We start from the raw sequence: 15,541 nt of genomic DNA on the forward strand, positions 1-15,541 counted from the left end.
GATTTTTCCCCTTAGTTGAGTACAGAACCAACAGTCCCTTGCAGAAGGGTGTTTGGATTCAAGATGACACTGGCAACTAAGAGCATGGCTACATAGAAGGTGCTGCTTTTAGACCAGAACATTCAACTACATAAAGGCAGATAGGAGAATAGCTGACTAGTGACAGCTCTCACCAGAAGAGTCTGTGGCTGATCCCGTGAGAACAATAGTAACACATTTCAATTTTATAAAAACCATTCATTTCAGAGGACCAAACATCAGTAAAAACAAAAGGTCAAGTAAAGACATCCTAGTGCTCTTCTTATCAGAAGCATGTTCCTCCGTATGAAAGTATTTAGGAAAGGACAGTCCATTCATAAAGAAAGGTTTGCCAGTTAGAAAACCTGTAGAACAACACAAGACAAACTTACACAATATACATCCTCAGCTGCAAAATGAAGAAATAATCATTTCAATCTTCTGTGGAATTCATTGCATTTTATTTGTTCTTTTCACTTCAGCTGCTAAAAAGTTATTTTTTAAGACTAAATTTTATGAACTCAGCAGAACTATCTTTTTGAATGTCTGCATACCCCTATTAAACCCTGAGGTGATGGCAGTGGAAGGAAACCTGGTCCATCTCGCCCTCCTTGAAGCTTTAGGCCAGTGAGTGATTAGAATTAAGTCACTTCATTTGAGGTAAATAGCTTTACTAAAAGAGAATATTATGCAGGCTTTACCTTTCCTTTTGGAGTTGTTCCACTTTGTAGTCATAAATTCTTGACTCAGTTGGTGAGAGGCAATGGCATTACGGCCATGGATGTTAAAGTGCACTGATGGGAAATGAAATTTTCATCTTCAGGTCCTTGCTTCAGTAAATATTCCAAATTCATCAGAAAGAAAGTTCAAAGACCAGTTATCCCCACTCAAATGACCTAATTCGAATAGTCTGTACACATAAGAGACATCAAGCAGGTGCTGTCATCTGTTAGAGGAATACCCAGTCAGTACATGATTGTCTAGTTAGGCAGCAATGATTTTGGAAATAATGTAATTTTTTGTATTGCAAGTGAATGGTCAATATATTTTAGTACTGGATTAGGTAAAAGAATATCTTCTGCATCCTCTCAGAAGGGAAGCCTCTCTAGATCTAAAGCTGCTCAGCTCCATGATAGGATGCTTTTTCTTATAAGGGAACTCTATTCTTTGTCCTTTTGGATTGCTTCCATAGCTTTTCACTCACTCTTCAGGTAGCTGCTAATATGTCCTGTTATCCCATGCAAACATTTAGGAGCATAGTCAGTGAATTGGTACATATTCCATGCAGTACTCAGGCCTGGTTGAGATGGAGCCACAGGTCTCAAGGGTGTTAGCAGATGTTATTCTGAGGCCACTCCTAATCATGTCTGATGGATCATGGTAACTAAGGAAAGTGCCCAAAGACTGGATGAAAGCAAATGTCACCCATCTTCAAAAAAGACAGCTAGGAAGACTCAGAAAAGTACGAACCAGCCAGCCTCTTTTTTACCCCAGGAAGTTGATGGGGCAGCTATTGCAGGAAAGCATTGACAGGCACATGAAGGAGGAGAAAATAATGTAGTCAGCATGGATTTTCCTGGGGAATTTCATACTGAGCAACTTTTTCAACTCCTATGATGAATCAACTTGAGTGGTAGATGAAGGGAATATTGTCTGCCTGGCCTTCAGGGAGGTTTTTGACATTTCTCTTCATCGCAGCACACATACACACCGAAAGCAATAGTGCAAAGGGGAGGGAACCAGTGTCTTTCAATGATGCTTTGTCTTTCAGTGAAAAGACGAGAGGCAGTCGGCACACACCGAAATACAGGAGATTGCCCCTGAACATCACCAAATTATTTTTTTCTGTGAGGGTGACTGAACCACGGCACAGACTGCCCAGAAAGATTCTGGAGCCTGGATCTTTGAAGACATAAAGTTATTAAGATAGAATCCTGGGCAAAAGGCTCTAAGTATCCTGGTTTAAGCAGGGGGGTTGGGCCTGATGAGCCCCACCAACCCCTTACACAGTCATTCATTCTGTGCTAGTGAATTCTTTTTGAGATGCATTTCAAGCACTGGCATGACAAAGTTCTGTGCAGACAGAGATCCAAATGGACATGGGATCTAAGTTCCTTAAGTAGTGTTCAAGTAGAATGTAAATGTCTGGGACAAGTGTTTCTTCCATAACTGAATCCCTTTCATGGGAAAATTCCCCAGCTCTAGAAAGATCTTCTGATATGCATGCTTAAGACTGACACTGGTAGAGCAAATTTCTCCCTATGTGTGTCTAAGACCAGTTAGGATATTCACCAAAACTGTTGTCAACATAGTCACAGAATATATATTGTTAGGAAGTGACAACTTAGATCTATTTGTCCACAAAATTATTAATGTATGGGAATTATCTATTTGGGCTAAAAAAAAAAATAAAGAGTTGGTCTTTATTTATCAATTTCATTGTAATAATGATAAGAGAAGAAAAAGACCTAAGTCTTTTTTATTAACTCAAAGAAAGATTTTAAAAATTCCTTGTAAAAAATGGATCATAATTATCAGACTATGAAATCATTTTAGGTGGGGAAAAAGTTCCAAATTTGTCTAGATAGTGGCAAAGAAGCCAAGAAAATAGGAAAGAAACAAAAACAGAGCAAAAGAGTCAGCTTCAGTGTAAAAGGTCGTTCTAGAAGTAGTCTGCTGGAAAAAGGAACCCCCAGTAACTGGTCAATGTAAAAACCAATCCTTTTGTACGACTTCTCCCAGCAGCAAAAACTCCAACAGGTTGACACTACCATCATGCGTGTCCCAGACGTATTTAAAAGAGAAATGATGCTTTCTTGAAAATCTACTTGCATCAAAGTTGCAAGACATTGGAGGGATTCTTCACATTCTCATTCCTCCATGTGGCTTGAAAATAGATTTGATAAAATATGCAACAAACCACATGATTTAGAAGAGAGAGTAAAATGGATGATTTGGGAATTGATCTCTTGTTATTCAACTCTTGATATTCAACTTCATATCCACTCTCTGTGAAGTTTCTAAAACAAATGATGGAGCTGAGGCATGAATCTGCCACAACAAGTGTTAAGCAAATATACACTCCCCTTCACATGCCCCCCTTCCACACACACCTAGGCACACACAGAGATCAGCGTAGCAGATCATGAACACCTTGGAAAAGACTGAAATGCTAAATGCCTCTTTTTATTGGCAAAAGAGCTGCTGCAATAATTCAAATACCTGATACAAAAATTCTGTTGAATATCTACCTCCTATTTAAAACACAGCTTTCCAATTAATTATATTTATGGAATATTTTAATTTCATTTCTTTCTTTAAAATTACTTAGGTCTGATATGTTGTATGTCTAGGAACATTTTCTTCTAAAAATAGAAAAAAAAATAGATTATATCTTTCCAGCAGAAAACATTGGTTTATACAATTTTAATTCATCATGATATAGAAGAATCTTTTTGTCCCTCACTAAGGTGGAAGAAGTGTTTGGACCACAGATCGTTTACAATGTAATACTTTAAATTTTTAAGATGCTTTCAATCAATTTTGAGCCTCATTGCTTATTCATTGTAAACAGAAATTTTTCAGTGAAGGGAAAGTGTGTGTGGTATATCTACATTATGTTCAAACCCAATTCCTACTAATGGCCAGGGTGAACTCCAGTAAATCATGTCCCCAGTGATATTTTGCCGCCTTCTTTGACACGTCATGAAATCCTAACATGATGAAGAGTTGGAATACAGAGATTTTCTCTGACAGAGTGTCCCATGTTGAAAACCATCCCATGTATTTTATGCTGCAATTCTTACCTCTTTTAAAATTTGCTATCTTCCGTACAGTTTTCATGAACCTTTCTGTTACAGTAGTGAAAATCACAGATAAATGTCATTTTGTACAACTTTGAATTTACCCCAATAGCTGAGAGAAAACTTGCTCCTATACTTCAATCTGAGTTTCTTCTATATTCAAACTTTGTTTCTCTACCATCAAGATTCTCCATTGTTGCCGCTCCAAGCCCCGTCCAAGCTGACCTGGAATACTTTCCGGGATGGGACACCCACAACTTCTCTGGGCAACCTGTTCCAGTGTTCCAGCACTCCCACAGTAAAACAAGGCCTTCCTTTCATCTAATATGTGTAGGAAATCATAAATCTAGGCAAAGAAAATTGGAATGCAAATTTGAAATTCTTTTGATTTGAAGCACATTTTATATTAATACTGACTTACAGATGACTAAAAGATGTTGATGGGAATTTGAGCTTGACACTTTTTGAAAAAGTGCATGGAATTTAAAATTAAAACCAGTAAAATTAAAAACTTCTTGCCATTTTCTTTTTCCTCTCATATTCAAAATTGCATCTATCAAATATCTGTGCTTCATACAAACCTCTCAGACGCTCTCAGAAAAAAAGCTTTTCTTTCAGACTAAGTTGCGGTTTACGTAGAACACTAGTCGTATTGAAGGTTTTTTTGGGCATAGGGGGAACACCTTCTCATTGGATTGGTGTGCAGAATACATTTTATCCAAACTGGAAAATTGATCCCAGCTGTGTTCTATTCGTCATTCTTACTGCATCAGTAAGAATCTTCTACCTGAAGATTCTGTGAAAAGTAGCCTGTGGACCTTGAAGATAGCTCATGTGAAACAGATGAGAGGTGATGGAGAAGTTGAGGGACAGAATAAAGAGCATATGGCCCAGTACAGACACCAGAAAGTATTTCTTCATGTGATCCACAGCCTGAACAATTGTTTAGCACCCTTTAAAGGTGGTGTTTGTCAAACAGGGCTGAAGCAGGTCTTCCAAATATCCAGAAGATCAAAATCCGTTGAAGCAAATTCCCCTGGCCAGTCACCTTGCTGCTGCTAATACACCCTCCATACCAGCTGCTCAGGCCTAACAATGCTGCTGCAAAAATATTGTGAAAACGATAGGCACATTTTCACAGATGCAGAGGAAAATCCCCTTGGATGATGATTCCAAGGGATAACTTGATGGAGCAAGTTATGTACCCTGGTCTACTGTGCAATATCTAAGGTGGTGAGTTCACTGTCAGCATCACTTTAGAAAATAAATGTTTGATCCACAAAAAAAATATTTCATGTGTCCTGTCTACCTGTTTCATTTCAACCAATGAATAGGCTACACTCAGCAAAGGGTTTATGATCCTATGTTTCTTTATTGTAATAATTTTTTTATTTCTTTCTAAATCAGACACTGTCTATTCATAAGAGTCAGATGTCCATGGTAGGAACCTAATTAAATCCACGTTAAAAATATCCTTCTTGTTATCTTTTTTTAAAATTACCCACATGTAACATCAGTCTGAGAGCTGAAGAAAACCCCTTCATTTGCTGTTTGCCAAATATCGTCTATGTGATACAAATTCTACTTGAGAAATCACACCCATCCATTGCCATGTAACACTACTAGTAATGCTTTCACAACCTTTTCTTCATCATTAGGTATTTTGGTGAAGTGAATGATTAGAACATAAACAAGGGCATTTGTTCAAGACACTCCAGAAAGAGATGTGGTCGGTACTCTTCTTTGCTGCCTATGTCACACTGAGTGGCAAAAAATGGAAGATTACTGGGAAGAGTGTTACTTTTAGTCTAAATTCGTAAATGATACTTGGAATACCCTGTTAAATGAAGAGGTGCACTTTTAAAATATAGCATCTTAAGGGAAAAAGTCAGCTTTAGAGAGGTTTTGAGACAGTTGCTTCTGGAAAAAGAAAAAATTGGAGGCAACTAAGGTCTTCAGCCATCCCATCTTGAAGATTGATTCAAAACACAGTTCCTTCATCTAGGAAGAACAGAGGACCATAGATGGCAACCCATTTGAAAATGGAGTTCTATTTGTTTCTGGTTGGGATTACTGGAAATAATTTCTTGTGAAGTCGAGGGACTGCAGTTAGCTCTCCACTAATTTCCTTCCCTGAAATTCATCTGCATTTGCTGCTTTGTCCAGACTCCCCATTTATTAGTGATGGTATACTCCACCTAGCATTAGAATATTCAACTAGAGTGTGTGACTCATACTTGCTAGGTTAATTTAGCTGAAACAGAATGGGTAGTTACAGTTGCTTGTATCCAACGGTCTTATTTGGAGAAGTTTTCTTTACACATTTTTGAAGCAGCACTAGCAAATAGGAAGTACAGCTTGCAGGAGGGAAAGACACTCTTCTGCTTTCTCAAGTTTCCTGTAGATAAATGGACACCAAAAGGCTTTTCATAGTAATGCTACTGTCTTGTAGGAATACTTGATCTAATCCTACCTTTGATAAAATTACTAATGGGTTACTTTTATACAAGGCAGAACGTTTTTCTTTTAATAATATGGTTTTTGTAAGTTGGAAACATGAATTTGTGCACCAGTCACCTGGAATGTAGTCCTATTTCTTAATAAGTTTCACAATCTTCTTTAGAAAATACTGACTCTCTGGAACTTCAAAATAAGAATTCTGGGCATCTGCATTCTATTGTAATTTTTTTATTGCCATGCTGGTGCTGTTTCCTATCAATTTTACCAAAAGAAATATTTGTCCCTGACACCTATGTTAAATACCCATGTTTACTCAATGTTGCAGCATCAATACATTGTTTAGAATTCATTCAACATGGTCCCAAACATATCTGACAGCTAAACAGCAGAGGGTAGCAACTGTGAATGGGAATAACTTCTGAACAGTTTCAGTAGATTTTCCAGGAAGGGCTTGGTTTCTGCCACTGCAAATTTTCCCAGAGATATTGTCTGGTTAAGAGTTGCACCAAAAGAGCCTGAGAGGGTGGCAGCTTCCAAAAGGTGAAGAACAAAGCCGCACAACACTGGGATTGTGTGCACAACTTGCAAACTCATAGAAAATAGTACATTACCACTCTCCTGTCTTTTCCATTCATATTAACATTCGAATGGAAGGAGTTTTGGACAACTTTCTTTTGCTTCTTGCAAAACACTCTGCAGACCTCCGTGCAACTTCTAGAACACGATCGGAGATGTTTTCTGTACTGACACAGTTTCTCCTCGGGAGACATAGGGAAAAAGTTTTTTGCTTAGATGTAAGTGACAAGAGACGCTAAAGACAAAGATAAGGAGCTCTCTGAAGCTAAGTGACCCAGGCATCTTTTGACAGAAGCCGCTCTCCGGAGGGCACCCCGACCAGCACAATGCTCTGTAACAGGCACAATGCTCTTTGACCCGCACAATTCTCTTCATGCAAAGAAGCCGCTTCTTCGTCTCTGAGAGCTGGCAAGAGCGGCAGCTTCCAAAAGGTGAAGAACGAAGCTGCACAACACTGGGATGGGAAGAGTAGCCTTGTGTGCTGGTCATACACACACTTCAGCCACAGCCCCCACCTGCTCGGGGAACAGTAGCCTGGTTTGCAGGTCACACACACTCTTCAGCCACCGCCCCCACTTGCCCGGGGAACAATAGCTTTGGTTTTTTTGTGACTCGCTCTTAACACACACAACAAGACAACAATAAGATATCTTTTACTTTCACATCACTTATTATGAGTTAAGTGCTACTGTCCCTTCCCAGTGCTATTGGATATCCTTCTACCTAGCTGTTTTGTCTAACCCCATTTTAACAGTAAAAAATACTGGTTTGGGGTATTTTACTACATTTTCTGGTACTTTGTTGAGACAGGACTTATCTGCTCTTGTATCCACCCAAAAATTCAAATTCTTCATTTAGGGGTCCTACCTCAATATTTACCAAGGGCTTTTCTAGATGTTCCATTGGGTGCCCTAAAGTGTAAAGCCCCTGACACCCCTAATTGTCACCTCCAAGAATCCTCTCCAAGGCTTCTTGTTCCCTGGCTATTGCCTCATTGAGACTGAGCTTTTTACAAAACCTCCTAACGTGTCCAGTTACTCCACAATAATAGCAGTGTTGTTCACTCAAAGGGACTTGAGATGTCTCCATCTCTCTTTCACCTGACAATACTGGCCTATCCTTGCCTCCTTCTGGTGGTGGACCTGCCCACTCTTTTGTTTGCCCCTACACTTGCTTGCCCCTACACTTTTTCTAGCTACCGCAACCATGATCTTAGCCTTGGTCTTTGCTTTTTCTTCTTCCCTCCTTAAATATACCTTCAATGCTTCTCTTAATAACTCATTAATGTCATTTTCTTGCCAATCTTCAGTCTTTTCCAGTTTTCTCCCTGGCCAGGACCTGGTAACAAATTGGACCTTTAGTAGCACTTGATCTTCTGTGGTGTCTGGGTCTGTTTTAGAGTACAAATGGAATATTCACTTTAGGCAATTAAGCCAAGCAGAAGGAGTTTCATCCTTCTCTTGTGTACACCCAAATGTCAATTTGGTATCAGCTCCTTTGGGAAGTTACTCTTTGATCCCTTGAATTATCAAAGGTCTATATTCCATCATGGCCTTCCTCCCTTTCTCCTGATTAGGGTTCCATCTGGGGATCCGTTAGAGGCAATTTTTGTTCACCTGATGGCACCTGGGTCCTGGATGGTCATCTTTCTTCCAAACTATGCTAGCCACCCTAATCATCTGGCCCTCTTCTGGGGAAAATAATATATTTAGAATGGAATTCATCTCCCCCAGGTGTAGATATTTGGACGTAAGAATTGATCCACTTGGTTGGCTATGCCCACTGAGTCCTCAACTAAATGCCCTAACTCTTTCTTGAATCCTCTCACCTCAGAAGCCATTAGAGGAGCATTCAAAAAGCCAACACCTCCCACTACTCCTCCCATAGGAACTTCTCTGAGGGGAAAAATCTCTCTACCTTGGAGGTCCTGGATCAGGTACTACAGTATGGCGCCCATCTTCAGACACCAAATTAATAATTTGAGAGATATCAGGATTACCCTGAACTTTCTGCAGATCAGCAGGTGTATTTTGTGATTGACTGTTTACCAGGCAAGGAGGCATTTGTGTCCCAACTAGGAGGTAAAGGGACAGCAATAGGAGGGCGAGAAGAGCTTGAGTACATATTAAATGGAGCTGGAGAAGGGGTGGAGAATGCAGCAGGTGGAGTAGGCACTTGTGGTGATGCAGAAGGAACTGGAGGAGCTGAAAGGGGTGGTGAGGGAGTGGTTACTGGGGGAGATACTGGGTCTTCCATAGGGGAAGATAAAGAGGTAGAAGAAGGAATTAGAGGAGGCGGTAATGAGATGGCAGACGGGGGAGGAACCGGACCTGCCATTTGAGGTGCCTGAGGAAGAGGATTATAAAGTGGAGGGGCAGCAGGAGGCAAATAATCCAGGGGTCCCATCTTTTTCCAATTCCAGCATCCCCTCCTTCATCCTCCTGTTTCTTCTTCTGCACCTTACAAATTTGCATGCCTTCATCCCCAATAGCACTCTTTAACCAGCAAGATCCATACCATTATTGCTCAGGATTAGTACCTCCCGAGCTGTCAGATAGTGACTCAGTTGTTGACACATCCACTTGTCCCTTGTCCCACACCAAGGCCATTCTCCTTTCTGGCCAGACTTCTACACAGTAATGGATCATCTTCACCTTATCTAATCCCTCCGTGGCTTCTGTAGAATCCTATTTTTCTAACAGTTCCCCTAAGGGACTATTGGGAGGTGTATTCCTCAATCTCTTGCCTGTCTTCTTACTATTACACCCTCCTATTTTTTGGATTTTAACAAAAAAATCCCAAAGATGCCTCTAATGACAGGTAATTTCAAGAAAAATATATTTGCCTGACGCTCAGGACTTGACACTGAAACAACTGTCTGATCTCTTGATTGCCCAATTTTACCAATGTCAGGTCTTATATCTATCAGGAATTAAAAACACGAAACCCTGGAGTAAGAGTCCAATTCATGCCTGATTCCCCTCTGTCAGGAAAAACAGCTGCCTGATTTCTAGTTTGCCTAACTTTCCAAATATTAGGCCTCTTCGTATCAGGACTCAAATACAAACCCCAGTTTCCTTTGCTGGGATTTGTGCCTGACCCCTTTGTCAGGACTGAATTTGCCTGCAGGGCTTGTGAGCTTGCCTGAATCCTTCTCGGGACTTGCAATCTGCCTGACTTCTCTCTGTCAGGACTTTTGGGGTGCATGCCACTCCTGCAAAAATTTCCTCCGCTGGCCCAGAGCGGGGGGGGGGGCCTCTCTCCCCCTTAGGAGACGACTCACTCATGCTTATTCCACTTGCTTCCCTCTGTTCCCAATGGGCCCCCTCGAGGCAGTCTGAAAATGCGGTACTACGGGGTCCACATTCAGGTCAATGGTCCAAGCTGCTGGTCCTGGTCTCACTCACACACACACTTGCTTGCCTTCTACTCCTGCCACCAGATATTTTTCACCAGTCCCGTGTTCCTCGGCATCACTGGTCCTGAGCCAATTTTCTCTGGTCCTGGTAGCCAGGTAGCCTTGTTCTAGAGGTACAAGATGGCCAGTCCTGGTGTCCTCTTTGGGCGTGGCTATCCCAGATGAGTTCCCAGCTGAAATAAACAGGGCAGGAAACTTTTTCTCCTTTTAATGCCTTTAATAAAAGTGATCAGCTCAAGGTTGGGAAACTCGACGGATCCGCGGCCTCTCTGTCATCGCTCCCGGGGTGACTTGGAGGAGGAGGAATGTGCAGCTTTGTCCACTAAAGGCAGAGCTGGGGGTCCTGTCCTCACGAGAGCAGTGGGCTTAGCCCCATGCTTCCCAACTTTTGAATTCTCTAGGCTCAGGGTTCCTGGTTCCAGCTGAGGTCTTTGTGAGGGGCAACAAAGGTTCTCAGCATCTCTGCAGGCTCAGTACTTTGTTCCTCACATCCAGACATCACTCTGAACTCTTAATTTTATGTTGGCTCGTTGTTTTTAGAGTCCTTTCAGTAAGTTTGGTGGGTGACCTCCCATGGCATGCCTGTCTCGAAGTTATTTTGCATTCTGTCTGATGCCGCCCCCCCCCCGCCATGTCCCCTCTTCTCACTGTCTGGGGAGAAGGACTATCAACTTTACAATAACAAACAGGTAGAACTTTACCTTGGCAGCAACTGGTTTAACTGGTTTTGCACCCCTTTTTTTCCCCCAAAAAAAATTGACAGTTTTTTTTACTTATAGCAATGGTATCTCTGCTCCGCCGAGACAAACTCCCAAAACCCAAAGGAGTTCCCCCTCCCCAAGCAGCCAGCCATCAGTGCCTCTTAGCTACTCAATGGGAACAAAATTCCACAGGTAACCAGTAAAGAACAGAAAAACCACCCAAGTCCCAACAAGGTGCCTTACAAATAGATGGGTAGAGAAACTTACAAACTTCTTAGGAATAAAATTCAAAGGATATGAGGAAAGGACACATATATTTTTAATTGCTTTATAAAATTTTCTTTGATGTAATTTGATTTTTTTTTAAACTTGACTTGCAAACATTCTAGAGTTCTGGTTAAATTTATTTCAAAATTATTTCAGACAATAGTATTAGTAGAAGTATTTTACATTTCAATGACATTTTACATTTCCTTTCAACAATGATTATTGGTTTCTTTTGAACATTACTCCTAGCCTATTCACTTCTTTGAAATGTGATTTAATTTATACAAAGGACTGTTACTGCTTTTGCTCCTAACTATTATCTATTATTGAGTTTTACAAAGTAAATGCTCATAAAGGTCCGGATTTGACAATCTTAACTACTGTAGTGTTTAGAAAATAGAGACCCAAACCAAAACAGACACTTCATATTCACTTGTCTAATGAGACACTATCAGTTCAGGTAAATTGAGACTGAGATTTGAAACCCTTTCTACTAGAAGTCAGCAATTTGTTCACCATATCTGAAAGTAATTTGAATTATTAACCAGAATTATGCTAAGCCTTCATAAAGGTAATCCACAAACCCCAAAATTCACTATTTTAAAGACATTATAAACAAAAGACTATGTTATTTTTCTCATGTGCCAAGATGTAACCTGTGAAACCTAACTAAGGCATGGGACATTCCCTTTGTTAATTTTAAATTAGGTTTGTAAATGGTATTTTCAGAAACCATTGTATACTTCACTAAATACAAAGCAATTATTACAGCTATAGGTGTCTTACACCACTAGTATTCCCTACATAGCAATTTAGAATGTATTTTTTTAAACTGAGAAGAGGGTATGCCTAGTGCTGTATATACTCTAAATGATTTGACACTATTAAAAATATTTAATATATTTAAAGATATGATGACTGTCATAAATAAGAGACTCGACTAGGCCAATATTCAAGCAGCAATCAATTTATAAATTAATATGGTAAAGTATGAACAACACAGCACTGGGTACAGTGGGGGTAGTTTTCCCTCCAACTGCACACCAATAGTTGAGACTTACAGGTATTTATAGGGGTACTCATAAGCTTTCTCAGTAGTTTCTATTCCAATTTTTACTCATCAGCAGTTTCTATTCCCAATTTTTATGGCACAATTCTATACACTATTGTGATTTAGTTTTTCTCAGGATGTATCCCAAAAGGAGTATCCCCTGATGGTGGTGGTCCAGTTTCCGAAAGAAGAAAGATGAATCCCATCTGGTGGAGTCCAGCTCCCCAGATGTGGGTCCACCTTTTAATTACAAGGACTGTAAATCTCATAACAGTGATGTCCAGCTTCCCTTGGTTGAAATTATAAATCCTTGAGTTGATGTTCATATTCCTTTCTCAAGCTGTTTTTCTCTGCTTTATTAAGGCATGAGATAAACATATTTCCTTTATATATATTCCAAAGCTATAGTTTCAAAGATACAAGCAATATTCTAAAATTATACTTCAAAAGGTTATTATTGCAGAACTCTTTAAGGATTAACTACAAGCAAAAAGCAACATCCTTAACGCTTTAATTCCAATGCTCCTAAATCAACTAAGGTTAATTGCAAACAAAAGATAAATTCAAAAGCCTTCTTCCATGCTTTACTTTCCTCAGTTATTATTAGAATCCACAACTGTCCCATTGTCGGTCTCCACACATATCGCAATCACAAATACGCATGTTGCCTGTATGTACCTGACATGAAACACAGCTTTGTATTTTACATGACTAAGAAATTTTATCTGTTTACAAATATGGATCACAGGCCTGAATTGAAACAGGTTGTTTCCTCTATTGGTTGGTTTTCCTATGGTTCTGTGGTTGAAATTGCTGGGATTCATAAAGTTAGAGGGTTTTGGGAAAATGGTTAAAAAGGACAGGCCCTTGAGAGAAGTTTTGTTAACAATTGCTAATACAGTTAAAAGTTTTCTAAGCAGTAGAGCAGACGTGACAAACAGCACAATAGACCTCTGTAGAACTAGCATTATAGATTGCAACAAGGTTATTTAATGTGTATCTTTAGAAGGTTAGTATGAATGGATCTCTGTGCTTTGTCTCTCATAAACGAGCCTTTGTTTTAGCTGCCATTACGTGTGTTTCATATGATTGGATAGAATTCTTGTCAATATGTTTTGCTCTATGTGTGATTGGCTGAAATCTAGGCTGAGATGGTTTTATGCTATGCTGTAATGCCACACCCCCTCGGCATTTCCCTTGGATCAGAGAGCTGTTAACATCCTGTCTCCATTGTCCTAACAATGCACTGAGACTGATGTGCTGAATAAATAGCTCATGACACTGGTGTAGATCTGCCCCGTCTCGTTTGATTGTAAATAGCAGCCAGCAGCAGAAATGTTTCCTGTATATAAAATTAAGTTGTTTGCTACTTCTAAATAATGAGCTTCAGCATGCCAGTTCTCAGTTTTGTGAAGTTGTATTGTTAGTGATTCTGCCTGACAGCTCCTGGGAATGAATGTTACAACTCCAACAATATATGGAATGAATCACTGGCTGAGGAAGGCTTGTTGAGTAAGGGAGAGTAATTTATGTCATTAAGTTGTCTTTGTCATATTGCCTGTAAGAAGCCTCGCAGAAGGTGACAAAGAACACTTCATATTTTTCTTAAACGGGAAAAGAGGGAATAGTGACAGCTATAGCTGGTCTATAGCTGCACAAATAATTTGGCTATGATGGACACTTAGTTGACCAGCCTAGTTCATTAGAACAAGGAGTAAACAAGTCCCTGGCTGAGTTCAAGCTCAAAAAAGGGGGACCCCAGCCAATCTCTTTGAATCAGGAATACACTCCAATCATTGGCCAGTGAGCTGGGTGGAAGTAAGATCTTTATCCAATCATGTTTGTATTAATGGGGGATTTGAAACCTCTATAAAAAAACTTTTCAGACAGTAAAGGTTCACTGTTGCTGCGTGAACATGGATTGTTATGTTGCTTGTCTGTCTCCGAAACTGTGGTTCAGAGTTACAAGATGTTTCTGTAGTAGTTTTATAAATAGACAGTGATATCCAGCGCATCCTCTTAGGAATCTTGCTAAACATAATCAGAAGTACTTGACTAGAAAGAAAAGTGCATTCCTTTGAGGCAGCCAAAAAAGAGATACCACATGGACAAAGATCTGAGTTACAGTCCCCTTATCACCTGTAATTGATATTCTTTAGATGGCATGAATCTGATTAAGCAGGTACAAAGCAGATGTATTACAGAAAATATAAAGACAAATATTTCAGATAAAAGTTTTACATGTCAGTTTTTTATTTTATGAAACGGGGAATTATTTTCTATTCTGAAAGGAAAATATTAATGTAATATCACAGATGATCTTCATTAATTACATAAGTAGGTGGACCTTTTTCAAGATTTATATGTGCCTGGCCTTCAACTACCACACCCTTTTAACTACCACACCTGAGCTGTTGAGGTAGGCTGAAAAGGAATTCACGTGCTACCTTGAACACAGACCTCCTTTTCCACTACCCCCAGTTGTTAGGTCTCCAACTTCCTCTGGTTGTCAAGCAATAGGAGGTACAGGATGACAGATGAAATGGTATAGTAATTCTTATCCTTTTATTATCACTGAAGTTCACCTTCAATATGTAAACATATTGAAGGCGAACTTCATCTTGGAAAAGTCATATTGGATGCTAGAATATTAATTTAGCAAGCAATGATTACTGCCAAAGACAAACAAAAGGTTTTGTTATGCTAGAATGAATATAGCTTCAGTGCAACAAATGAAATCCTGATTCGTTGTTGGAATTTGTTTACATAAACAGATGAAGAAAGGAAAAATCTGGATTATTGCAGCCAACATTTATTATCATATAAAGAGGAGACACAACCAGAAAGTCACAAAATTTAAAAAGAAGAAAACTTATTTACTTAAAAATGTTAAAAACAGCAAGACTATCTTCCCCCGCTCCTGCTGCAGGATTCATCCTAGGCCTTTTTTGCAATCCAAGCTGGCAGAAATTATGATGTTGAATCTTTAACAAAGACATTAATTTCCACAAATTTTTTGTTATATGTTTATGAATAAAAACAATATTATCGGCTTTCACCCACACAATTCCGTTTTTTCTCCAAGGTATTTGAGCTGTTATATTCATACTAGCTCTCCAATTTTCCACAGAAATTACAACAAAACCAAAATAAAACCATCTTAGCTGCTTTTTCCTGCACTTCAAGAAAGAGAAAGTACAGATTCATTTGTAATAAGGTGGTCATCTTTGAATATTTTCCGCTCATT

The sequence above is a fragment of the Zonotrichia leucophrys genome, chromosome Z (genome assembly GCF_028769735.1).
Source record: "Zonotrichia leucophrys gambelii isolate GWCS_2022_RI chromosome Z, RI_Zleu_2.0, whole genome shotgun sequence".
NCBI lineage: Eukaryota > Metazoa > Chordata > Aves > Passeriformes > Passerellidae > Zonotrichia > Zonotrichia leucophrys.